The sequence below is a fragment of the Carica papaya genome, chromosome 8, assembly GCF_054855325.1.
Source record: "Carica papaya isolate Zhongbai chromosome 8, ASM5485532v1, whole genome shotgun sequence".
Classification (NCBI taxonomy): Eukaryota; Viridiplantae; Streptophyta; class Magnoliopsida; order Brassicales; family Caricaceae; genus Carica; species Carica papaya.
In genome coordinates, this window is record NC_142316.1 from 21,702,759 (window position 1) to 21,726,350 (window position 23,592).

At 45.6% G+C, this 23,592-nt stretch overlaps 1 non-coding gene and 40 pseudogenes across 1 annotated transcript; all 41 read left to right on the forward strand.

Annotated features, from left to right (window-relative positions):
* The first annotated feature begins 522 nt into the window (after positions 1-522).
* On the forward strand, positions 523-640 carry LOC148252351 (5S ribosomal RNA; annotated as a pseudogene).
* A 592-nt stretch (positions 641-1,232) lies between these two features.
* LOC148252352 (5S ribosomal RNA) lies at positions 1,233-1,351 on the forward strand (annotated as a pseudogene).
* A 560-nt stretch (positions 1,352-1,911) lies between these two features.
* LOC148252353 (5S ribosomal RNA) lies at positions 1,912-2,030 on the forward strand (annotated as a pseudogene).
* Positions 2,031-2,236: 206 nt separating this feature from the next.
* LOC148252354 (5S ribosomal RNA) lies at positions 2,237-2,355 on the forward strand (annotated as a pseudogene).
* A 202-nt stretch (positions 2,356-2,557) lies between these two features.
* On the forward strand, positions 2,558-2,671 carry LOC148252355 (5S ribosomal RNA; annotated as a pseudogene).
* A 561-nt stretch (positions 2,672-3,232) lies between these two features.
* Positions 3,233-3,351, forward strand: LOC148252356 (5S ribosomal RNA; annotated as a pseudogene).
* Positions 3,352-3,752: 401 nt separating this feature from the next.
* Positions 3,753-3,871, forward strand: LOC148252357 (5S ribosomal RNA; annotated as a pseudogene).
* Positions 3,872-4,729: 858 nt separating this feature from the next.
* Positions 4,730-4,848, forward strand: LOC148252358 (5S ribosomal RNA; annotated as a pseudogene).
* Positions 4,849-5,380: 532 nt separating this feature from the next.
* On the forward strand, positions 5,381-5,499 carry LOC148252359 (5S ribosomal RNA; annotated as a pseudogene).
* A 207-nt stretch (positions 5,500-5,706) lies between these two features.
* On the forward strand, positions 5,707-5,824 carry LOC148252360 (5S ribosomal RNA; annotated as a pseudogene).
* A 560-nt stretch (positions 5,825-6,384) lies between these two features.
* Positions 6,385-6,503, forward strand: LOC148252361 (5S ribosomal RNA; annotated as a pseudogene).
* Positions 6,504-7,388: 885 nt separating this feature from the next.
* Positions 7,389-7,507, forward strand: LOC148252362 (5S ribosomal RNA; annotated as a pseudogene).
* A 1,245-nt stretch (positions 7,508-8,752) lies between these two features.
* Positions 8,753-8,871, forward strand: LOC148252363 (5S ribosomal RNA). The gene has a single exon (XR_015815189.1). It is a non-coding gene; the product is annotated as a 5S ribosomal RNA (ribosomal RNA).
* Positions 8,872-9,075: 204 nt separating this feature from the next.
* On the forward strand, positions 9,076-9,189 carry LOC148252364 (5S ribosomal RNA; annotated as a pseudogene).
* A 1,203-nt stretch (positions 9,190-10,392) lies between these two features.
* On the forward strand, positions 10,393-10,511 carry LOC148252365 (5S ribosomal RNA; annotated as a pseudogene).
* Positions 10,512-10,717: 206 nt separating this feature from the next.
* Positions 10,718-10,836, forward strand: LOC148252366 (5S ribosomal RNA; annotated as a pseudogene).
* A 207-nt stretch (positions 10,837-11,043) lies between these two features.
* LOC148252367 (5S ribosomal RNA) lies at positions 11,044-11,157 on the forward strand (annotated as a pseudogene).
* Positions 11,158-11,709: 552 nt separating this feature from the next.
* On the forward strand, positions 11,710-11,828 carry LOC148252368 (5S ribosomal RNA; annotated as a pseudogene).
* Positions 11,829-12,359: 531 nt separating this feature from the next.
* Positions 12,360-12,473, forward strand: LOC148252369 (5S ribosomal RNA; annotated as a pseudogene).
* A 561-nt stretch (positions 12,474-13,034) lies between these two features.
* Positions 13,035-13,153, forward strand: LOC148252370 (5S ribosomal RNA; annotated as a pseudogene).
* Positions 13,154-13,358: 205 nt separating this feature from the next.
* LOC148252371 (5S ribosomal RNA) lies at positions 13,359-13,477 on the forward strand (annotated as a pseudogene).
* Positions 13,478-13,680: 203 nt separating this feature from the next.
* On the forward strand, positions 13,681-13,799 carry LOC148252372 (5S ribosomal RNA; annotated as a pseudogene).
* Positions 13,800-14,006: 207 nt separating this feature from the next.
* Positions 14,007-14,125, forward strand: LOC148252373 (5S ribosomal RNA; annotated as a pseudogene).
* Positions 14,126-14,330: 205 nt separating this feature from the next.
* LOC148252374 (5S ribosomal RNA) lies at positions 14,331-14,449 on the forward strand (annotated as a pseudogene).
* A 205-nt stretch (positions 14,450-14,654) lies between these two features.
* On the forward strand, positions 14,655-14,773 carry LOC148252375 (5S ribosomal RNA; annotated as a pseudogene).
* Positions 14,774-15,658: 885 nt separating this feature from the next.
* LOC148252376 (5S ribosomal RNA) lies at positions 15,659-15,777 on the forward strand (annotated as a pseudogene).
* Positions 15,778-15,983: 206 nt separating this feature from the next.
* Positions 15,984-16,102, forward strand: LOC148252377 (5S ribosomal RNA; annotated as a pseudogene).
* A 206-nt stretch (positions 16,103-16,308) lies between these two features.
* LOC148252378 (5S ribosomal RNA) lies at positions 16,309-16,427 on the forward strand (annotated as a pseudogene).
* Positions 16,428-17,116: 689 nt separating this feature from the next.
* Positions 17,117-17,235, forward strand: LOC148252379 (5S ribosomal RNA; annotated as a pseudogene).
* Positions 17,236-17,441: 206 nt separating this feature from the next.
* LOC148252380 (5S ribosomal RNA) lies at positions 17,442-17,560 on the forward strand (annotated as a pseudogene).
* Positions 17,561-18,059: 499 nt separating this feature from the next.
* Positions 18,060-18,178, forward strand: LOC148252381 (5S ribosomal RNA; annotated as a pseudogene).
* Positions 18,179-18,414: 236 nt separating this feature from the next.
* LOC148252382 (5S ribosomal RNA) lies at positions 18,415-18,533 on the forward strand (annotated as a pseudogene).
* Positions 18,534-18,736: 203 nt separating this feature from the next.
* LOC148252383 (5S ribosomal RNA) lies at positions 18,737-18,855 on the forward strand (annotated as a pseudogene).
* A 205-nt stretch (positions 18,856-19,060) lies between these two features.
* Positions 19,061-19,179, forward strand: LOC148252384 (5S ribosomal RNA; annotated as a pseudogene).
* An 836-nt stretch (positions 19,180-20,015) lies between these two features.
* LOC148252385 (5S ribosomal RNA) lies at positions 20,016-20,134 on the forward strand (annotated as a pseudogene).
* Positions 20,135-20,751: 617 nt separating this feature from the next.
* LOC148252386 (5S ribosomal RNA) lies at positions 20,752-20,870 on the forward strand (annotated as a pseudogene).
* Positions 20,871-21,074: 204 nt separating this feature from the next.
* Positions 21,075-21,193, forward strand: LOC148252387 (5S ribosomal RNA; annotated as a pseudogene).
* A 561-nt stretch (positions 21,194-21,754) lies between these two features.
* On the forward strand, positions 21,755-21,872 carry LOC148252388 (5S ribosomal RNA; annotated as a pseudogene).
* Positions 21,873-22,078: 206 nt separating this feature from the next.
* On the forward strand, positions 22,079-22,197 carry LOC148252389 (5S ribosomal RNA; annotated as a pseudogene).
* A 205-nt stretch (positions 22,198-22,402) lies between these two features.
* LOC148252390 (5S ribosomal RNA) lies at positions 22,403-22,561 on the forward strand (annotated as a pseudogene).
* Positions 22,562-23,447: 886 nt separating this feature from the next.
* LOC148252391 (5S ribosomal RNA) lies at positions 23,448-23,566 on the forward strand (annotated as a pseudogene).
* Positions 23,567-23,592: the final 26 nt, after the last annotated feature.

Genomic DNA, 23,592 nt, shown 5'->3' on the forward strand with positions numbered 1-23,592 from the left:
AGATGATTCTTTCGATGTTATGCGCGACTTGAATTATGGTCCATAGGTTTTTTCGCAAATGTGAGTCACGGCGCCATGACATTTTACTTGATATTAGAACGAGAACGGGAGGTGCAGTGGGCACGCACAAGAAAACAAATGATGGGAGGGGGAAGAAAGAAGAAGGAGTGTATATATTTGCAGCGCGAAATTAAACAGTTGTCATCATACCAGCACTAATGCACCGAATCCCATCAGAACTACGCAGTTAAAGGTGTTCGGTTGAGAGTAATTCTCCGATGGGTGACCTCTTGGGAAGTCCTCGTGTCGCACCAAATTTTTTTTCAGATAGGTCGTTCGACGCTACGCGCGACTGGAGTTATGGTCCGCTAGTTTATACGTAAATGTGAGTTAAAAAACAGGGGAATTTTATTCGATACTAGAACGAGAATGAGAGGTGCAATGCGAACGCACAAGGAGACAAATGACGGGAGGGGGGAGGGAAGGAGAAGGAGTGTATGTATTTTCATCAAGAAATGAAATAGGTGCGATCATACCAGCACAAATGCACCGGATCCCATCAGAACTCCGCAGTTAAGTGTGCTTTGGCAAAAGTAGTACAAGGATGGGTTACCTCCTGGATGTTCTCGTGTTGCACCCTTTTTTTTTCAGATGTGCCGTTTGACGTTACGCGCGACTGGAGCTATGGTCCGCTGTTTTATACGCAAATGTGAGTAAAGACGCAAGGGCATTTTAATTGATATTAGAACGAGATGGAGAGGTGAAGTGCGAACGCACCAGGAAACAAATGACGGGAGGGGAAGAAAGGAGAAGGAGTGTATGTATTTGCAGCGTGAAATTAAACAGGTGCGATCATACCAGTACTAATGCACCAGATCTGAACTCTGCACAAGGAAACAAATGATGGGAGGGGGGAGGGAAGGAGAAGGAGTGTATATATTTTCTGCATGAAATGAAATAGGTGCTATCATACCAGCACAAATGTACCAGATCCCATCAGTACTCTACAGTTAAGTGTGCTTTAGTGAAAGTAGTACAAGGATGGGTTACCTCCTGGAAAGTTCTCGTGTTGCACCCATTTTATTTTCAGATGGGTCGTTCCACGTTATGCGCGAATGGAACTATTGTCTGCTGGTTTATACGAAAATGTGAGTCAAGACGCAGGGGCATTTTAATTTATATTAGAACGATAAAGGAGAAGGAGTGTATGTATTTGCAGCGCAAAATGAAACAGGTGCGATCATACCAGCACTAATGCACCGGATCCCATCAGAACTCCACAGTTAAGTGTCCTTGGGCGAGTGTAGTACTCGGATGGGTGATCTCCTGGGAAGTCCTCATGTTGCACCCCTTTTTTTTCGGATGGGTCGGTCGACGTTACGCGCGAATGGAATTATGAACTGCTGGTTCATTCGCAAAGGTGAGTCACGGTGCCGGGGCATTTTACTTGATATTAGAACGAGAATGAGTCATGCAGAGTGCACGCACAAGGAACAAAATGACGGGAGGGGGGATGGAAGGAGAAAGAGTGTATGTATTTGCAGCGCAGAATGAAACATGAGCGATCACACCAGCACTAATGCAACGGATTCTATCAGAACTCTGCAGTTAAGGGTGCTTGGGCGAGAGTAGTACTAGGATGGGTGACCTCCTGCGAAGTCCTTATATTTCACCCATTTTCTTGGAAAGTCCTCGTGTTGCACCCATTTTTTTACAGATGATTCTTTCGATGTTACGGGCGACATGAATTATGGTCCGCAGGTTTATTCGCAAATGTGAGTCACTACGCCGTGGAATTTTACTTGATATTAGAACGAGAACGGGAGGTGCAGTGGGCACGCACAAGAAAACAAATGATGGGAGGGGGAAGAGAGAAGAAGGAATGTATGTATTTGCAGCGCGAAATTAAAATGGTGCGATCATACCAGCACTAATGCACCAGATCCCATCAGAACTCTGCAGTTAAGTCTTCTTGGGCGAGAGTAGTACTTTGATGGGTGACCTCCTGGTAAGTCTTCGTGTCGCACTAATTTTTTTTCAGACAGGTCATTCGACGTTACGCGCGACTAGAACTATGGTCCACTGGTTTATACGCAAATGTGAGTCAAGAAGCAGGGGCATTTTGATCGATATTAGAACGAGAATGAGAGGTGCAATGTGAACACACAAGGAAACAAATGACGGTAGGGGGAAGGGAAAGAGAAGGAGTGTATGTATTTTCAGCAAGAAATGAAACAGGTGTGATCATACCAGCACAAATGCACCGGATCCCATCAGAACTCCGCAGTTAAGTGTGCTTTGGCAAAAGTAGTACAAGGATGGGTTACCTCTTGGGATGTTCTCGTGTTGCACCCTTTTTTTTTTCAGATGTGCCGTTCGACGTTACGCGCGACTGGAGCTATGGTCCGCTGTTTTATACGCAAATGTGAGTAAAGACGCAGGGACATTTTAATTGATATTAGAACGAGATTGAGAGGTGAAGTGCGAACGCACTAGGAAACAAATGATGGGAGGGGAAGAAAGGAGAAGGAGTGTTATTTGCAGCGCGAAATTAAACAGGTGCGATCATACCAGTACTAATGCACCAGATCTGAACTCCGCATTTAAGTGTGCTTGGGCGAGAGTAGTACTCGGATGGGTGACCTCCTGGGAAGTCCTCGTGTTACACCCTTTTTTTTTTGGATGGGTCGTTCGACGTTACGCACGAATGGAATTATGAACCGCTGGTTCATTCGCAAAGGTGAGTCACGGTGCCGGGACATTTTACTTGATATTAGAACGAGAAGGAGAGATGCAGAGTGCACGCACAAGGAAACAAATGACGGGAAGGGGGATAGAAGGAGAAAGAGTGTATGTATCTGCAGCGCAGAATGAAACATGAGGGATCATACAAGCACTAATGCAACAGATTCTATAAGAACTCTGCAAGTTAAGGGTGCTTGGGCGAGAGTAGTACTAGGATGGGTGACCTCCTGCGAAGTCCTTATATTTCACCTGTTTTCTTGGGAAGTCCTCGTGTTGCACCCATTTTTTTGCAGATGATTCTCTCAACGTTACGCGCGTCTTGAATTATGGTCCGCAGGTTTATACGCAAATGTGAGTCACGGCGCCATGGCATTTTACCTGATATTAGAACAAGAACGGGAGGTGCAGTGTGCACGCACAAGGAAACAAATGATGGGAGGGGAAAAAAAGGAGACGGAGTGTATGTATTTGCAGCGCGAAATTAAACAGGTGCGATCATACCAGTACTAATGCACCGGATCCCATCAGAACTCCGCATTTAAGTGTGCTTGAGCGAAAGTAGTTCTCAGATGGGTGACCTCTTGGGAAGTCTTTGTGTCGCACCAATTTTTTTTCAGATGGGACATTCGACGTTATGCGCGACTGCAACTATGGTCCGCTGCTTTATACGCAAATGTGAGTCAAGAAGCAGGGGCATTTTAATCGATATTAGAACGAGAAGGAGAGGTGAAGTGTGAACGCACTGGGAAATAAATGACGGGAGGGGGAAGAAAGGGGAAGGAGTGTATGTATTTGCAACGCATTTTTTTGCAGATGATTCTTTCGACGTTACACGCGACTTGAATTATGTTCCGAAGGTTTATTTACAAATGTGAGTCACGGCGCCGTGACAATTTACTTGATATTTAAACGAGAACGGGAGGTGTAGTGCGCACGCACAAGGAAACAAATGACGGGAGGGGGAAGAAATGAGAATGAGTGAATGTGTTTGCAGCGCGAAATTAATCAGGTGCGATCAAACCAGCACTAATGCACCGAATCCCATTAGAACTCCGCAGTTAAGTGTGCTTGGGTGAGAGTAGTACTCGGATGGGTGACCTTCTGGGTAGTCCTCGTGTTGCACCCATTTTTTTTTAGATGGGTCATACGACGTTATGCACGAATCGAATTATGAGACGCTGGTTCATTCGCAAAACTGAGTCACGGTGCCGGGGCATTTTACTTGATATTAGAAGGAGAAGGAGAGATGTAGAGTGTGCGCACAAGGAAAAAAAATGACGGGAGGGGGGATGGAAGGAGAAAGAATGCATGTATTTGCAGCGCAGAATGAAACATGAGTTTTCATACCACCATTAATGCAACGGATTCTATCAGGACTCCACAAGTTACGGGTGCTTGGGCGAGAGTAGTACTAGGATGGGTGACCTCCTGCGAAGTCCTTATATTTCACCCATTTTCTTGGGAAGTCCTCGTGTTGCACTCATTTTTCGGCAGATGATTCTTTCGACGTTACGCGCGACATTTTACTTTATATTAGAACGAGAATGAGAGATGCAGAGGGCATGCACAAGGAAAAAATGACGGGAGGGGGGATGGAAGGAGAAAGAGTGTATGTATTTGCAGCGCAAAATGAAACATGAGCGATCATACCAGAACTAATGCAACGGATTCTATCAGAACTCTGCAAGTTAAGGGTGCTTGGGCGAGAGTAGTACTAGGATGGGTGACCTCCTGCGAAGTCCTTATATTTCCTCCATTTTCTTGGGAAGTCCTCGTGTTGCGACCATTTTTTTGCAAATGATTCTTTCGACGTTACGCGAGTAATTATGGTCCGCAGGTTTATTCACAAATGTAAGTCACGGCGCCGTGGCATGTTGCTTGATATTTGAACGAGACCAGGAGGTGCAGTGCGCACGCACAAGAAAACTAATGACGGGAGGGGGAAGAAAGGAGGAGTGTATGTATTTGCAGCGCAAAATTAAAGAGGTGCGATTATACTAGCACTAATGCACCGGATCCCATCAGAACTCCGCAGTTAAGTGTGCTTAGGCGAGAGTAGTTCTCGGATGGGTGACCTCCTGGGAAGTCCTTGTGTCGCACCAATTTTTTTTCAGATGGGTCGTTTGACGTTATGCACGACTGAAACTATGGTCCGCTGGTTTATACGCAAATATGAGTCAAGAAGAAGGAGTATTTTAATCGATATTAGAACGAGAAGGAGATGTGCAGTGTGAACGCACAAGGAAACACATTATGGGAGGGGGGAGGGAAGGAGAAGGAGTGTATGTATTTTCAGCACAAAATGAAACAGGTGCGATCATACCAGTACAAATGCACTGGATCCCATCAGTACTCCGCAGTTAAGTGTGCTTTAGCGAAAGTAGTACAAGGATGAGTTATCTCCTAGGAAGTTCTCGTGTATTACCCTTTTTTTTTTCAGATGGGTCATTCGGCGTTACGCGCGACTCGAACTATGGTCCGCTGGTTTATATGCAAATGTGAGTCAAAAAGCAGGAGCATTTTAATCAATATTAAAACGAGAAGGAGAGGTGCAGTGTGAACGCAAAAGGAAACAAATTATGGGAGGGGGGAGGGAAGGAGAAGGAGTGTATGTATTTTCAGCACGAAATGAAACAGGTGCGATCATACCAGCACAAATGCACTGGATCCCATCAGAACTCCGCAGTTAAGTGTGCTTTGGCGAAAGTAGTAGAAGAATGAGTTACCTCCTGGGAAGTTCTCGTGTTGCACCCATTTTTTTTTCAGATGGGTCGTTCTACGTTACGCGCGACTGGAACTATGGTCCGCTAGTTTATACACAAATATGAGTCAAGACGCAGGGGCATTTTAATTGCTATTAGAACGAGAAGAAGAGGTGAAGTGTGAACGCATTAGGAAACAAATGACGGGAGGGGGAAGAAAGGAGAAGGAGTGTATGTATTTGCAGCGCAAAATGACACAGGTGAGATCATACCAGCACTAATGCACCGGATCCCATCAGAACTCTGCAGATAAGTGTGCTTGGGCGAGAGTAGTACTCGGATGGGTGACCTCCTAGGAAGTCCTCGTGTTGTAACCATTTTTTTTCGGAAGGGTCATTCGACGTTACGCACGAATAGAATTATGAACCGCTGGTTCATTCGCAAAGGTGAGTCACGGTGCCGGGGTATTTTATTTTATATTAGAACGAGAAGGAGAGATGCAGAGTGCACGCACAAGGAAACAAATGACGGGAGTGGGGATGGAAGGAGAAAGAGTGTATGTATTTGCAGCGCAGAATGAAACATGAGCGATCATACCTGCACTAATGCAACAGATTCTATCATAACTCCGCAGTTAAGGGTGCTTGGGCAAGAGTAGTACTAGGATGGGTGACCTCCTGCGAAGTCCTAATATTTCACCCATTTTATTGGGAAGTCCTCGTGTTGCACCCATTTTTTTGCAGATGATTCTTTCGACATTACACGTTACTTTAATTATGGTCCGCAAGTTTATTCGCAAATGTGAGTCACGGTACCGTAGAATTTTACTTGATATTAGAACGAGAAGGGGAGATGCAGTGCGCACGCACAAGGAAACAAATGAAGGGAGGTGGAAGATATGATAAGGAGTGTATGTATTTGAAGTGCCAAATGAAACAGGTGCGATCATACCAGCACTAATGCACCGGATCCCATCAGAATTCTGTAGTTAAATATACCTGGGGGAGAGTAGTACTCGGATGGGTGACCTTCTTGGAAGTCCTCGTGTTGCACCCATTTTTTCTCGGATGGGTCGCTCGACATTACGCGCGAATGGAATTATGAACCGCTGGTTCGTTCGCAGAGGTGGGTCACGGTGCCGGGGCATTTTACTTGATATTAGAACGAGAATGGGAGATGCAGAGTGCATGCACAAGGAAACAAATGACGGGAGGGGGGATGGAATGAGAAAGAGTGTATGTATTTGCAGCGCAGAATGAAGCATGAGCGATCATACCAGCACTAATGCAACGGATTCTATCAGAACTCCGCAAGTTAAGGGTGCTTGGGCGAGAGTAGTAATAGGATGGGTGACCTCCTGCGAAGTCCTTATATTTCACTTATTTTTTTGGGAAGTCCTCGTCTTGCACCAATTTTTTTGCAGATGATTCTTTCGACGTTACGCGCGACTTGAATTATGGTCCGCAGGTTTATTCGCAAAAATGGGTCAAGGCGCCGTGACATTTTACTTGATATTTGAACGAGAACGGGAGGTGCAGTGCGCACGAACAAGGAAACAAATGACGGGAGGGGGAAGAAAGGAGAAGGAGTATATATATTTGCAGTACAAAATGAAACAGGTGTTATCATACCACCACAAATGCACCGGATCCCATAAGAACTCCGCAGTTAAGTGTGCTTTGCAAAAGTAGTACAAGGATGGGTTACCTCCTGGGAAGTTCTCGTGTTGCACCCATTTTTTTTTCAGATGGGTCGTTCGACGTTACACGCGACTAGAACGTTGGTCCGCTGGTTTATATGCAAATGTGAGTCAAGACGCAGGGGCATTTTAATTGATATTAGAATGAGAAGGAGAGGTGAAGTGTGAACGCACCAGGAAACAAATGATGGGAAGGAGAAGAAAGGAGAAGGAGTGTATGTATTTGCAGCGCGAAATGAAAAAGGTGCGATCATACCAGCACTAATGCACCGGATCCCATCATAACTCCGCAGTCAAGTGTGCTTGGGCGAGAATAGTACTCGGATGGGTGACCTCCTGGGAAGTTCTCGTGTAGCACCTATTTTTTTTTCGAATGGGTCGTTCGACGTTACGCGCGAATGGAATTATGAACCGCTTGTTCATTCGCAAATGTGAGTCACGGTGCTGGAGAATTTTACTTGATATTAAAACGAGAAGGAGTGATGCAGAGTGCACGCACAAGGAAACAAATGACGGGGGGGGGATGAAAGGAGAAATAATGTATATATATGCAGCGCAGAATTAAACTTGAGCAATCATACCAGCACTAATGCAACGGATTCTATCAGAACTCCGCAAGTTAAGGGTGCTTGGGCGAGAGTAGTACTAGGATGGGTGACCTCCTGCGAAGTCCTTATATTTTACCCATTTTCTTGAAAAATCCTCATGTTGCACCCATTTTCTTTTTTCATATGGGCCATTCGAAGTTACGCGCGAATGGAACTGCGGTCTGCTGATTTATACGAAAATGTGAGTCAAGACACAGGGGCATTTTAATTGATATTAGAACGAGAAATAGAGGTGAAGTGTGAACGCAACAGGAAACAAATGACAGGAGGGGAAAGAAAGGAGAAGGAGTCTCTGTATTTGCAGCACGAAATGAAACAGGTGCGATCATACCAGCACTAATGCACCAGATCCCATCATAACTTCGCAGGTAAGTGTGCTTTGGCGAGAGGAGTACAAGGATGGGTTATCTCCTCGGAAGTTCTCGTGTTGCACCCATTTTTTTTTTCAGATGGGTCGTTCGACGTTACGCGCGAATGGAATTACGAACCGCTGGTTCATTCGCAAAGGTGAGTCTCGGTGCTGGGGCATTTTACTTGATATTAGAACGAGAAGAAGAGATGCAGAGTGCACGCACATGGAAACAAATGACGGGAGAGGGGATGGAAGGAGAAAGAGTGTATGTATTTGCAGCGCAGAGTGAAACTTGAGCGATCATACCATCACTAATGCAACGGATTCTATCAGAACTCTGCGGTTAAGGGTGCTTGGGCGAGAGTTGTACTAGGATGGGTGACCTCCTGCGAAGTCCTTATATTTCACCAGTTTTCTTGGGAAGTCCTCGTGTTGCACCCATATTTTTGCAGATAATTCTTTCGACGTTACGCGCGACTTGAATTATGGAACGCAGGTTTATTCGCAAATTTGAGTCACGGTGCCGTAGCATTTTGCTTGATATTTGAACGAGAACGGGAGGTGCAGTGAACACGCACAAGTAAACAAATGACAGGAGGGGGAAGAAAAGAGAAGGATTGTATGTATTTGAAGCGCAAAATTAAACAGGTGCGATCATACCAGCACTAATGCACCGGATCCCATCAGAACTCCGCAGTTAAATGTGCTTGGACGAGAGTAGTACCCAGATGGGTGACCTCCTGGGAAGTTCTCGTGTCGCAACAATTTTTTTTCAGACGGTCGTTCGACGTTACGCGCGACTGGAACTATGTTCCGCTGGTTTATACGTAAATGTGAGTCAAGAAGCAAGGGCATTTTATTCGATATTAGAACGAGAATGAGAGGTGTTGTATGAACGCACCAGGAAACAAATGACGGGAGGGGGAAGAAAGGAGAAGGAGTGTATGTATTCGCAGCGCGAAATGAAATAGGTGCGATTATACTAGCGCTAATGCACCAGATCTGAACTCCGCAGTTAAGTGTGCTTGGGTGAGAGTCGTACTCGGATGGGTGACCTCCTGGGAAGTCCTTGTGTTGCACCTATTTTTTTTCGGATGGGTCGTTCGACGTTACGCGCGAATGGAATTATGAACTGCTGGTTCATTCGCATTGGTGAGTCACGGTGCCGGGGCATTTTACTTGATATTAGAACGAGAAAGAGAGATGCAGAGGGCACGCACAAGGAAACAAATTACGGGAGGGGGGATGGAAGGAGAAAGAGTGTATGTATTTGCACCGCAGAATGAAACATTATCGATCATAGCAGCACTAATGCAACGGATTCTATCAGAACTCCGCAAGTTAAGGGTGCTTGGGCGAGAGGAGTACTAGGATGGGTGACCTCCTGCGAAGTCCTTATATTTCACCCATTTTTTTGCAGATGATTCTTTCGACGTTCTGCACGACTTGAATTATGGTCCCCAGGTTTATTCGCAAATTTGAGTCACGGCGCTGTGACATTTTACTTGATATTTGAGCGAGAACGGGAGGTGCAGTGCGCACGCACAGGGAAACAAATGACGGGAGAGGGAAGAAAGGAGAAGGAGTGTATATATTTGCAGCGCGAAATTAAACTGATGCGATCATACCAGCACTAATGCACCGGATCTGAACTCCGCAGTTAACTGTGCTTGGGTAAGAGTAGTACTCGGATGGGTGACCTCCTGGGAAGTCCTCGTGTGCACCCATTTTTTTTCGGATGGGTCGTTCAACGTTATGCGCGAATGGAATTATGAACCGCTGGTTCATTCGCAAATGTGAGTCACAGTGTCGGGCATTTTATTTGATATTAGAACGAGAAGGAGAGATGTAGAGTGCACGCATAAGGAAACAAATGATGGGAGGGGGGATGGAAGGAGAAAGAGTGTATGTATTTGCAGCGCAGAATAAAACATGAGCGATCATATCAGCACTAATGCAACGGATTATATCAGAACTCCGCAGGTAAGGGTGCTTGGGCGAGAGTAGCTCTAGAATGGGTGACCTCCTGCGAAGTCCTTATATTTCACCAATTTTCTTGGGAAATCATCGTGTTGCATTCATTTTTTTGCAGATGATTCTTTTGATGTTAAGCGCGACTTGAGTTATGGTCTGCAGGTTTATTCGCAAATGTGAGTATCGGCGCCGTGGTATTTTACTTGATATTTGAACGAGAACGGGAGGTGCAGTGGGCACGCACAAGGAAACAAATGACGGGAGGGAGAAGAAAGGAGAAGGAGTGTATGTGTTTGCAGCGCGAAATTAAACAGGTGCGATCACACCAGCACTAATGCACCGGATCCCATCAAAACTCTGCAGTTAAGTTTACTTGGGCGAGAGTAGTACTCGGATGGGTGACCTCCTGGGAAGTCCTCGTGTCGCAACAATTTTTTTTTAGACAGGTCGTTCGACGTTATGCGCGACTGGAACTATGGTCCGCTGGTTTATACGCAAATGTGAGTCAAGAAGCAGAGGTATTTTAATCGATATTAGAAAGAGAAGGAGAGGTGTAGTGTGAACACACAAGGAAACAAATGATGGGAGGGGGGAGGGAAGGAGAAAGAGTGTATGTATTTTCAGCACGAAATGAAACAGGTGCGATTATACCAGCACAAATGCACCGGATCCCATCAGAACTCCGCAGTTATGTGTGCTTTTGCGAAAGTAGTACAAGGATGGGTTACCTCCTGGAAAGTTCTCCTATTGCACCCATTATTTTTTTTAGATGGGTCATTCAACGTTACACGCTATTGGAACTATGGTCCGCTGGATTATACGCAAATGTGAGTCAAGACACAGGGGCATTTTATTTGATATTAGAACGAGAAGGAGAGGTGAAGTGTGAACGCACCAAGAAACAAATGACGGGAGGGGGAAGAAAGGAGAAGGAGAGTATGTATTTGCAGCGCGATATGAAACAGGTGTGATCATACCAGCACTAATGCACCGGATCTGAACTCTGCAGTTAAGTGTGCTTGGGCGAGAGTAATACTCGGATGGGTTACCTCCTCGGAAGTTCTCGTGTTGCACCCATTTTTTTTCGGATGGGTTGCTTGACGTTACGCGCGAATGGAATTATGAACTGCTGGTTCGTTCGCAAAGGTGAGTCACGGTACCAGGGCATTTTACTTGATATTAGAACAAGAAGAAGAGATGCAGAGTGCACGCATAAGGAAACAAATGACGGGAGGGGGAATGGAATGAGAAAGAGTGCATGTATTTACTGCGCAGAATGAAACATGAGCGATCATACCAGCATTAATGCAACAGATTCTATCAGAACTCCGCAGTTGAGAGTGCTTGGGCGAGAGTAGTACTAGGATGGGTGACCTCCTGTGAAGTCCTTATATTTCACCCATTTTCTTAGGAAGTCCTCGTGTTGCACCCATTTTTTTGCAATGCGACGTTACGCGCAACTTGATATATGGTCTGTAGGTTTATTCACAAATGTGAGTCACGACACCATAGCATTTTACTTGATATTAGAAGGAGAATGGGAGGTGCAATGCGCACGCACAAGGAAACAATTGACGGGAGGGGGAAGAAAGGAGAAGGAGTGTATGTATTTGCAGCGCAAAATTAAACTGGTGCGATCATACCAGCACTAATGCACCAAATCCCATCAGAATTCCGCAGTTAAGTGTGCTTGGGTGAGAGTAGTACTCGGATGGGTGACCTCCTTTGAAGTCCTCGTGTCGCACCTATTTTTTTTCAGATGGGTCATTCGACGTTACGCGCGACTGGAACTATTGTCCGCTTGTTTATACGCAAATGTGAGTCAAGAAGCAGGGGCATTTTAATCGATATTAGAAGGAGAAGGAGAGGTGCAGTGTGAACGCACAAGGAAACAAATGATGGGAGGGGGGCGGGAAGGAGAATGAGTGTATGTATTTTCAGCACGAAATGAAACAGGTGCGATCATACCAGCCCAAAGGCACCGGATCCCATCAGAACTCTACAGTTAAGTGTGCTTTGGTAAAAGTAGTACAAGGATGGGTTACCTCCTGGGAAGTTCTCGTGATGCACTCTTTTTTTTTTCAGATGGGTCGTTCGACGTTACGCGCGACTGGAACTATGGTCCGCTGGTTTATACCCAAATGTGAGTCAAGACGCAGGAGCATTTTAATTTATATTAGAACGAGAAGGAGAGGTGAAGTGTGAACGCACCAGGAAACAAATGACGGGAGGGGGAAGAAAGGAGAAGGAGTGTTTGTATTTGCAGCGCGAAATGAAACAGGTGCGATCATACGAGCACTAATGCACCGGATCTGAACTCCGCAGTTAAGTGTGCTTGGGCGAGAGTAGTACTCGGATGGGTGACCTCCTGGGAAGTCCTCGTGTTGCACCCATTTTTTTTCGGATGGGTCGTTCGACGTTATGCGCGAATGGAATTATGAACCACTGGTTCATTCGCAAAGGTGAGTCACGGTGCCGGGACATTTTACTTGATATTAGAATGAGAAGGAGAGATGCAGAGTGCACGTACAAGGAAAAAAAATGACGGGAGGGGGGATAGAAGGACAAAGAGTGTATGTATTTGTAGCGCATAATGAAACATGAGTGATCATACCAGCACTAATGCAACGGATTCTATCAGAACTCTGCAAGTTAAGGGTGCTTGGGCGAGAGTAGTACTAGGTTGGGTGAGCTCCTGCGAAGTACTTATATTTCACCTATTTTCTTAGGAAGTCCTCGTGTTGTACCTATTTTTTTGCAGATGATTCTTTCAACGTTACGTGCGACTTTAATTATGGTCCGCAGGTTTATTCACAAATGTGAGTCATGGCGGCGTTGTATTTTACTTGATATTAGAACGAGAACAGGAGGTGCAGTGCGCACACACAAGGAAACAAATGACGGGAGGGGAAGAAAGGAGAAGGAGTTTATGTATTTGAAGCGCGAAATTAAACAGGTGCAATCATACCAGCACTAATGCACCGGATCCCATCAGAACTCCGCAGTTAACTATGCTTGGGCAACAGTAGTACTCGGATGGGTGACCTCCTGGGAAGTCCTCGTGTCGCACCAATTTTTTTTCAGACGGGTCGTTCGACGTTATGCACGACTGGAACTAGGTTCCGCTGGTTTATACGCAAATGTGAGTCAAGAAGCAGGGGCATTTTAATTTATATTATAACGAGAAGGAGAGGTGAAGTGTGAAAGCAACAACAAACAAATGACAGGAGGGGGATGAAAGGAGAAGGAGTGTTTGTATTTGCAGCGCGAAATGAAACAGGTGCGATCATACCAGCACTATTGCACAGGTTCCCATAAGAACTCTGCAGTTAAGTGTGTTTGGGCGAGAGTAGTACTCGGATGGGTGACCCCTTGGGAAGTCCTCGTATCGCACCTATTTTTTTTCAGACGGGTCGTTCGACGTTACGCGCGACTGGAACTATGGTCCACTTGTTTATACGCAAATGTGAGTCAAAAAGCAGGGGCATTTTAATCGATATCAGAATGAAAAGGAGAGGTGCAGTGTGAACGCACAAGGAAACAAATGATGGGTGGGGGGCGGGAAGGAGGAGTGTATGTATTTTCAGCACGAAATGAAACAGGTGCGATCATACCAGCCCAAAGGCACCAGATCCCATCAGAACTCTACAGTTAAGTGTGCTTTGGCGAAAGTAGTACAAGGATGGGTTACCTCCTGGGAAGTTCTCGTGTTGCACCCTTTTGTTTTTTCAGATGGGTCGTTCGACGTTACTCGCGACTGGAACTATGTTCCGCTGGTTTATACACAAATGTGAGTCAAGACACAGGGGCATTTTAATTGATATTAGAACGAGAAGGAGAGGTGAAGTGTGAACGCACCAAGAAACAAATGACGGGAGGGGGAAGAAAGGAGAAGGAGTTTATGTATTTGCAGCGCGAAATTAAACAGGTGCAATCATACCAGCACTAATGCACCGGATCCCATCAGATCTCCGCAGTTAACTGTGCTTGGGCAAGAGTAGTATTCGGATGGGTGACCTCCTGGGAAGTCCTCGTGTCGCACCAATCTTTTTTCAGACGGGTCGTTCGACGTTACGCGCGACTTGAACTAGGGTCCACTGGTTTATACGCATATGTGAGTCAAGAAGCAGGGGCATTTTAATTTATATTATAACAAGAAGGAGAGGTGAAGTGTGAAAGCAACAACAAACAAATGACAGGAGGGGGAAGAAAGGAGAAGGAGTTTATGTATTTGCAGCGCGAAATTAAACAGGTGCAATCATACCAGCACTAATGCACCGGATCCCATCAGAACTCCGCAGTTAAATGTGTTTGGGCAAGAGTAGTACTCGGATGGGTGACCTCCTGGGAAGTCTTCGTGTCGCACCAATTTTTTTTCAGACGGGTTGTTCGACGTTACGCGCGACTTGAACTAGGGTCCGCTGGTTTATACGCAAATGTGAGTTAAGAAGCAGGGGCATTTTAATCGATATTAGAACGAGAATGAGAGGTGCAGTGTGAACGCACAAGGAAACAAATGATGGGAGGGGGGCGGAAGGAGAAGGAGTGTATGTATTTTCAGCACGAAATGAAACAGGTGCGATCATACCAGCACTAATGCAACGGATTCTATCAGAACTCCGAAGTTAAGGGTTCTTTGGCGAAAGTAGTACAAGGATGGGTTACCTCCTGGGAAGTTCTCGTGTTGCACCCTTTTTTTTTTTTCAGATGGGTCATTCGACGTTACTCGCGACTGGAACTATGTTCCACTGGTTTATACGCAAATGTGAGTCAAGATGCAGGGGCATTTTAATTTACATTAGAACGAGAAGGAGAGGTGATGTGTGAACGCACCAGGAAACAAATGACGGGAGGGGGAAGAGAGGAGAAGGAGTGTATGTATTTACATCCCGAAATGAAACAGGTGCGATCATACCAGATCTAATGCACCGAATTCAATTAGAACTCCACAGTTAAGTGTGCTTTGACGATAGTAGTACTCGGATGTGTGACCTCCTCGGAAGTCCTCGTGTTGCACCCATTTTTTTCGGATGGGTCGTTCGATGTTTCGTGCAAATGGAATTATGAATCGCTGGTTCATTCGCAAAGGTGAGTCACGGTGCCGGGACATTTTACTTGATATTAGAACGAGAAGGAGAGATGAAGAGTGCACAAACAAGGAAACAAATGACGGGAGAGGGGTGGAAGGAGAAAGAGTGTATGTATTTGCAGCGCAGGATGAAACATGAGCGATCATACCAGAACTAATGCAACGGATTCTATCAGAACTCCGCAGGTAAGCGTGCTTGGGCAAGAGTAGTAGTAGGATGGGTGACCTCCTGCGAAGTCTTTATATTTTACCCATTTTCTTGGGAAGTCCTCGTGTTGCACCCATATTTTTGCAGATGATTCTTTCGACGTTATGCGCGACTTGAATAATGGTCCATAGGTTTATTTGCAAATATGAGTCACAACGCCGTGGCATTTTACTTGATATTAGAATGAGAACGGGAGGTGCAGAGCGCACGCACAAGGAAACAAATGACTGGAGGGGGAAGAAAGGAGAAGAAGTGTATGTATTTGCAGCGCAAAATTAAACAGGTGCGATCATACCAGTACCAATGCACCGGATCCCATCAGAACTCCACATTTAAGTGTGCTTGGGTGAGAGTAGTACTCGGATGGGTGACCTCCTGGGAAGTTCTCGTGTCGCACCAATTTTTTTTCAAACGGGTCGTTCGACGCTACGCGCGACTGGAGCTATGGTCCGCTGGTTTATACGCAAATTTGAGTCAAGAAGCAGGGGTATTTTAATCGATATTAGAACGAGAAGGAGAGGTGCAGTGTGAACGCACAAGGAAATAAATGATGGGAGGGGGGAGGGAAGGAGAAGAAGTGCATGTATTTTCAGCACAAAATGAAACAAGTGCGATCATACCAGCACAAATTCACCGGATCCCATCAGAACTCCACAGTTTAGTGTGCTTTGGCGAGAGTAGTACAAGGATGGTTCACCTCCTGGGAAGTTCTGGTGTTGCACCAATTTTTTTTTTCAGATAGGTCGTTCGACGTTACGCACAACTTGAACTATGGTCCACTAGTTTATACGTAAATGTGAGTCAAGACGCAGGGCATTTTAATTGATATTAGAACGAGAAGGAGAGGTGAAGTGTGAACGCACCAGGAAAAAAATGACGGGAGGGGGAAGTAAGGAGAAGGAGTGTATGTAGTTGCAGCACAAAATGAAACAGGTGCGATCATACCAGCACTAATGCACCGGATCCCATCAGAACTCCGCTGTTAAGTGTGCCTGGCCGAGAGTAGTACCCGGATGGGTGACCTCCTAGGAAGTCCTCGTGTTGCACCCATTTTTTTTCGGATGGGTCGTTCGACGTTACACGCTAATGGAATTATGAACTGCTGGTTCATTCGCAAAGGTGAGTCCCGGTGCCAGGGCATTTTACTTGATATTAGAACGAGAAGGAGAGATGCAGAGTGCACGCACAAGGAAACAAATGTTGCACCCATTTTTTTTCGGATGGGTCGTTCGACATTACACGCTAATGGAATTATGAACCGTTGGTTCATTCGCAAAGGTGAGTCACGGTGCCGGGGCATTTTACTTGATATTAGAATGGGAAGGAGAGATGTAGAGTGCACGCACAAGGAAACAAATGACGGGAGGGGGGATGGAAGGAGAAAGAGTGTTTGTATTTGCAGCGCAAAATGAAACATGAGAGATCATACCAGCACTAATGCAACGGATTTTATCAGAACTCCGTAGGTAAACGTGTTTGGGCGAGAGTAGTACTAGGATGGGTGACCTCCTGAGAAGTCCTTATATTTCACCCATTTTTTTGCAGATGATTCTTTCGACGTTACGCGCGACTTGAATTATGGTCCGCAGGTTTATTCGCAAATGTGAGTCACGGCGCTGTGGCATTTTACTTGATATTAGAACCAGAACGGGAGGTGCAGTGCGCACGCACAAGGAAACAAATGATGGGAGGGGGAAGAAAGGAGAAGGAGTGTATGTATTTGCAGCGCGAAATAAACCAAGTGCGATCATATCAACACTAATGCACCGGATCCCATCAGAACTCCGCAGTTAAGTGTGCTTGGGCGAGAGTAGTACTCGGATGGGTGTCCTCCTGGGAAGTACTCGTGTCGCACAATTTTTTTTTCAGACGGGTCGTTCAATTGTACGCGCGACTGGAACTATGGTCCACTGGTTTATACGCAAATGTGAGTCAAGAAGCAAGGGCATTTTAATCGATATTAGAACGATAAGGAGAGGTGCAGTTTGAACGCACAAGAAAACAAATGATGGGAGGGGGGAGGGAAGGAGATGGAGTGTATGTATTTTCAGCACAAAATGAAACATGTGCGATCATACCTGCACAAATTCACCGGATCCATTCAGAACTCCGTAGTTAAGTGTGCTTTGGCAAGAGTAGTACTCGGATGGGTGACATCTTGGGAAGTCCTCGTGTTGCACCAATTTTTTTTTGGATGGGTCGTTCGACATTACACACTAATGGAATTATGAACAGCTGGTTCATTCGCAAAGGTGAGTCACGGTGCCGGGCATTTTACTTGATATTAGAAGGAGAAATAGTGTATGTATTTGCAGCACAGAATAAAACATGAGATATCATACCAGCAGTAATGCAACAGATTCTATCAGAACTCCGTAGGTAAGCGTGCTTAGGCGAGAGTTGTTCTAGGATGGGTGACCTCCTGCAAAGTCCTTATATTTCACCCATTTTCTTGGGATGTACTCGTGTTGCACCCATTTTTTTAAAGATGATTCTTTCGACATTACGTGCGACTTGAATTATGGTCTGCATGTTTATTCGCAAATGTGAGTCACGACGTCGTAGCATTTTACTTGATATTAGAACGATAAGGAGAGGTGAACTGTGAACGCACCAGGAAACAAATGACGGGAGGGGGAAGAAAGGAGAAGGAGTGTATGTATTTGCAGCGCGAAATGAAACAGGTGCGATCATACTAGCACTAATGCACCGGATCCCATTAGAACTCCGCAGTTAAAGGTGCTTGGGCGAGAGTAGTACTAGGATGAGTGACCTCCTGCGAAGTCCTTATATTTAACCCATTTTCTTGGGAAGTTCTCATGTTGCACCCATTTTTTTTTCAGATGGGTCGTTCGACGTTACGCGCGACTGGAACTATGGTCCGCTGGTTTATACACAAATGTGAGTTAAGACGGAGGGGCATTTTAATTGATATTAGAACGAGAAGGAGAGGTGAAGTGTGAACGCACCAGGAAACAAATAACGGGAGGGGGAAGAAAGGAGAAGAGGAGTTTGTATTTGCAGCGCAAAATTAAAGAGGTACGATCATTCTAGCACTAATGTACCGGATCCCATCAGAACTCCGCAGTTAAGTGTGCTTGGGTGCGAGTAGTACTCGGATGGGTGACCTCCTAGGAAGTCCTCGTGTTGCACAAATTTTTTTTCAGACAGGTCGTTCGACGTTACGCGCGACTGGAACAATGGTCCGCTTGTTTATACGCAAATGTGAGTCAAGAAGCAGGGGCATTTTAATCGATATTAGGAGAAGGAGAGGTGCAGTATGAACGCACAAGGAAACAAATGTTGGGAGGAGGGAGGGAAGGAGAAGGAGTGTATGTATTTTCAGCACGAAATGAAATAGGCGCGATCATACCAGCACAAATGCCCCGGATCCCATCAGAACTCCGCAGATAAGTGTGCTTTGGCGAAAGTAGTACAAGAATGGGTTACCTCCTAGGAAGTTCTCGTGTTGCACCTATTTTTTTTTAGAAGGGTCATTCAACGTTACGCGCGACTGGAACTATTGTCCGCTGGTTTATACGCAAATGCGAGTCAAGACACAGGGGCATTTTAATTGATATTAGAACGAGAAGGAGAGGTGAAGTGTGAACGCACCAGGAAACAAATGACGGGAGGGGGAAGAAAGGAGAAGGAGTGTATGTATTTGCAGCGCGAAATTAAACAGGTGTGATCATACCTGCACTAATGCATCGGATCCCATCAGAACTCCGTAGTTAAGTGTGCTTAGGCGAGAGTAATACTCGGATGGATGACCTCCTAGGAAGTCCTCGTGTCGCACTTATTTTTTTTAAGACGGGTAGTTCGACGTTACGCACAAGTGGAACTATGGTCTGCTGGTTTATACGCAAATGTGAGTCAAGAAGCAGGGGCATTTTAATCGATATTAGAACGAGAAGGAGAGGTGCAGTGTGAACGCACAAGGAAACAAATGATGGGAGGGGGGAGAAATGAGAAGGAGTGTATTTATTTGCAGCGCGAAATGAAACAGGTGCGATCATACCAGCACTAATGCACCGAATTCCATCAGAGCTCCGCAGTTAAGTGTGCTAGGGTGAAAGTAGTACTCGGATGGGTCGTTCGACGTTACGCATGAATGGAATTATGAACCGCTGGTTCGATCGCAAAGGTGAGTCACGGTGCCGGGGCATTTTACTTGATATTAGAACGAGAAGGATAGATGCAGAGTGCACGCACAAGGAAACAAATGACGGGAGGGGGGTGGAAGGAGAAATAGTGTATGTATTTGCAACGCAGAATGAAACATGAGCGATCATACCAGCACTAATGCAACGGATTCTATCAGAACTCCGCAAGTTAAGGGTTCTTGGGCGAGAGTAGTACTAGGATGGGTCACCTCCTTCGAAGTCCTTATATATCACCCATTTTCTTGGGAAGTCCTCGTGTTGTGCCCATTTTTTTGTAGATGATTCTTTCGACGTTACGCGCGACTTGAATTATGGTCCGCAGGTTTAGTCGCAAATGTGAGTCACGGCGCCATGGCATTTTACTTGATATTATAACAAGAACTGGTGGTGCAGTTCGCACACACAAGAAAACAAGTGACGGGAGGGGGAAGAAAGGAGAAGGAGTGTATGTATTTGCAGCGCGAAATTAAAAAGGTGTGATCATACCAGTACTAATGCTCCGGATCCCATCAGAATTCCGCAGCTAAGCATGCTTGGGCGAGAGTAGTACTCGGATGGGTGACCTCCTGGGAAGTCCTCGTGTTGCAACCATTTTTTTTCAAATGGGTCGTTTGATGTTACGCGCGAATGGAATTATGAACTGCTGGTTCATTTGCAAAGGTGAGTCACGGTGCCGGGTAATTTTACTTGATATTAGAACGAGAAGGAGAGATGCAGAGTGCACGCACAAGGAGACAAATGACGGGAAGGGGGATGGAAGGAGAAAGCGTGTATGTATTTGCAGCACAGAATTAAACATTAGCGATCATACCAGTACTAATGCAACGGATTCTATCAGAACTCTGCAGGTAAGGGTGCTTGGGCGAGAAGAGTACTAGGATGGGTTACCTCCTGCGAAGTTCTTGTATTTCACCCATTTTCTTGGAAAGTCCTCGTGTTGCACCAATTTATTTGCAGATGATTCTTTTGTAGTTACGCATGACTTGAATTATTGTCCGCAGGTTTATTCGCAAATGTGAGTCACGGCGCCGTTGCATTTTACTTGATATTAGAACGAGAACGGGAGGTGCAGTGCGCACGCACAAGGAAACAAATGACGAGAGGGGAAATAAAAAAGGAGAGGTGCAGTGTGAACGCACAAGGAAATAAATGATGGGAGGGGGGAGGGAAGGAAAAGGAGTGTATGTATTTTAAGCACAAAATGAAACAGGTGCGGGCATACCAGCACAAATGCTCCGGATCCCATCATAACTCCGCAGTTAAGTGTGCTTTGGCGAAAGTAGTACAAGGATGGGTTACCTCCTGGGAAGTTCTCGTATTGCACTCATTTTTTTTAGATGGGCCGTTCGACGTTACGCACGACTGTAATTATGGACCGCTGGTTTATACGCAAATGTGAGTCAAGACACAGAGGCATTTTAATTGATATTATAACGAGAAGGAGAGGTAAAATGTGAACTCACCAGGAAACAAATGACGGGAGGGGGAAGAAAGGAGAAGGAGTGTATGTATTTGCAGCGCGAAATGAAACATGTGCGATCATACCAGCACTAATGCACCGGATCCCATCAGAACTCCGCACTTAATTGTCCTTGGGCGAGAGTAGTACTCGGATGGGTGACCTCCTGCGAAGTCCTCGTGTTGCACCCATTTTTTTCGGATGGGTCGTTCGACGTTACGCGCGAATGGAATTAAGAACCGCTGGTTCATTCGCAAAGGTGAGTCACGGTTTCGGGGCATTTTACTTGATATTAGAACCAGATGGAGAGATGCAGAGTGCACGCAAAAGGAAACTAATGACGGGAGGGGGGATGGAAGGAGAAAGAGTGTATGTATTTGCAGCGCAGAATGAAACATGAGCGATCATACCAGTACTAATGGAACAGATTCTATCAGAACTCTCCAAGTTAAGGGTGCTTGGGCGAGAGTAGTACTAGGATGGGTGACCTCCTGCGAAGTCCTTATATTTCATCCATTTTATTGAGAAGTCCTCGTGTTACACCCATTTTTTTGCAGATGATTCTTTCGACGTTACACTCGACTTGAATTATGGTCCGCAGGTTTATTCGCAAATGTGAGTCAAGGCGCCGTGGTTCTTTTACTTGATATTAGAACGAGAACGGGAGGTACAATGCGCACGCACATGGAAACAAATGACAGGAGGGGGAAGAAAGGAGAAGGAGTGTATGTATTTGCAGCACAAAATTAAACAGGTTCGATCATACCAGCACTAATACACCGGATCCCTCAGAACTATGCAGTTAAGTGTGCTTGGGTGAGAGTAGTACTAGAATGGGTGTCCTCCTGGGAAGTCCTCGTGTCGCACCAATTTTTTTTCAGACGGGGCGTTCGACATGACGTGCGACTGGAACTACGGTCCGCTGGTTTATACGCAAATGTGAGTCAAGAAGCAAAGGCATTTTAATCGATATTAGAACGAGAAGGAGAGGTGCAGTGTGAACGCACATGGAAACAAATGATGAGAGGGAGGAGGGAAGGAGATGGAGTGTATGTTTTTTCAGCACTAAATGAAACAGGTGCGATCATACCAGCACAAATTTACCGGATCCCATCAGAACTCCGCAGTTAAATGTTCTTTGGTGAAAGTAGTACAGGGATGGGTGACCTCCTGGGTAGTTCTCGTGTTGCACCCATTTTTTTTCAGATGGGCTGTTCGACGTTATGCACGACTGGATATATGGTCCGCTGGTTTATACGCAAATGTGAATCAAGACGCAGGGGCATTTTAATTGATATTAGAACGAGAAGGAGAGGTGAAGTGTGAACACACCAGGAAACAAATGACGGGAGGGGGAAGAAAGGAGAAGGAGTGTATGTATTTGCAGCGCGAAATGAAATAGGTGCGATCATACTAGCACTAATGCACCGGATCCCATCAGAACTCTGCACTTAATTGTGCTTGGGCGAGAGTAGTACTTGGATGGGTGACCTAAGTGTGCTTGGGCGAGAGTAGAACTCGGATGGGTGACCTCTTGGGAAGTCCTCGTGTTGCACTCATTTTTTTTCGGATGGGTCATTCGACGTTACGCGCGAATGGAATTTTGAACCGCTGGTTCATTCGCAAAGGTGAGTCTCGATGCCGAGGCATTTTACTTGATATTAGAACGAGAAGGAGAGATGTAGAGTGCACGCACAAGGAATCAAAATACGGGAGGGGGGATGGAAGGAGAAAGAGTGTATGTATTTGCAGCGCAAAATGAAACATGAGCGATCATACCAGCACTAATGCAACAGATTTTATCAGAACTCCGCAAGTTACGGGTGCTTGGGCGACAGTAGTACTAGGATGGGTGACCTCCTGCGAAGTCCTTATATTTCACCCATTTTCTTGCGAAATCCTCATGTTGCACCCATTTTTTTGCAGATGATTCTTTCGATGTTATGCGCGACTTGAATTATGGTCCGCAGGTTTATTCGCAAATGTGAGTCACGGCGTCGTGGCATTTTACTTGATATTTTAACGAGAACGGGAGGTGCAATGCGCACGCACATGGAAACAAATGACGGGAGGGGGAAGAAAGGAGAAGGACTGTATGTATTTGCAGCGTGAAATTAAACAGGTGCGATCATACCAGCACTAATGCACCGGATCCCATCAGAACTCCGCAATTAAGTGTGATTTGGCGATAGTAGTACTCGGATGGGTGACCTCCTGGGAAGTACTTATGTTGCAAAAAATTTTTTTCAGACGGGTCATTCGACGTTACGCGCGACTGGAACTATGGTCCGCTGGTTTATACGCAAATGTGAGTCAAGAAGCAGGGGCATTTTAATTGATATTAGAACGAGAATGAGAGGTGCAGTGTGAACGAATAAGGAAACAAATGATGGGAGGGGGGAGGGAAGAAGAAGGAGTGTATGTATTTTCAGCATGAAATGAAATGGGCGCGATCATACCTACATAAATGCACTGGATCCCATCAGAACTCCACAGTTAAGTGTGCTTTGGCGAAAGTAGTACAAAGATGGATTACTTCCTGGGAAGTTCTCGTGTTGCACCCATTTTTTTTTTCAGATGGGTCGTTCGA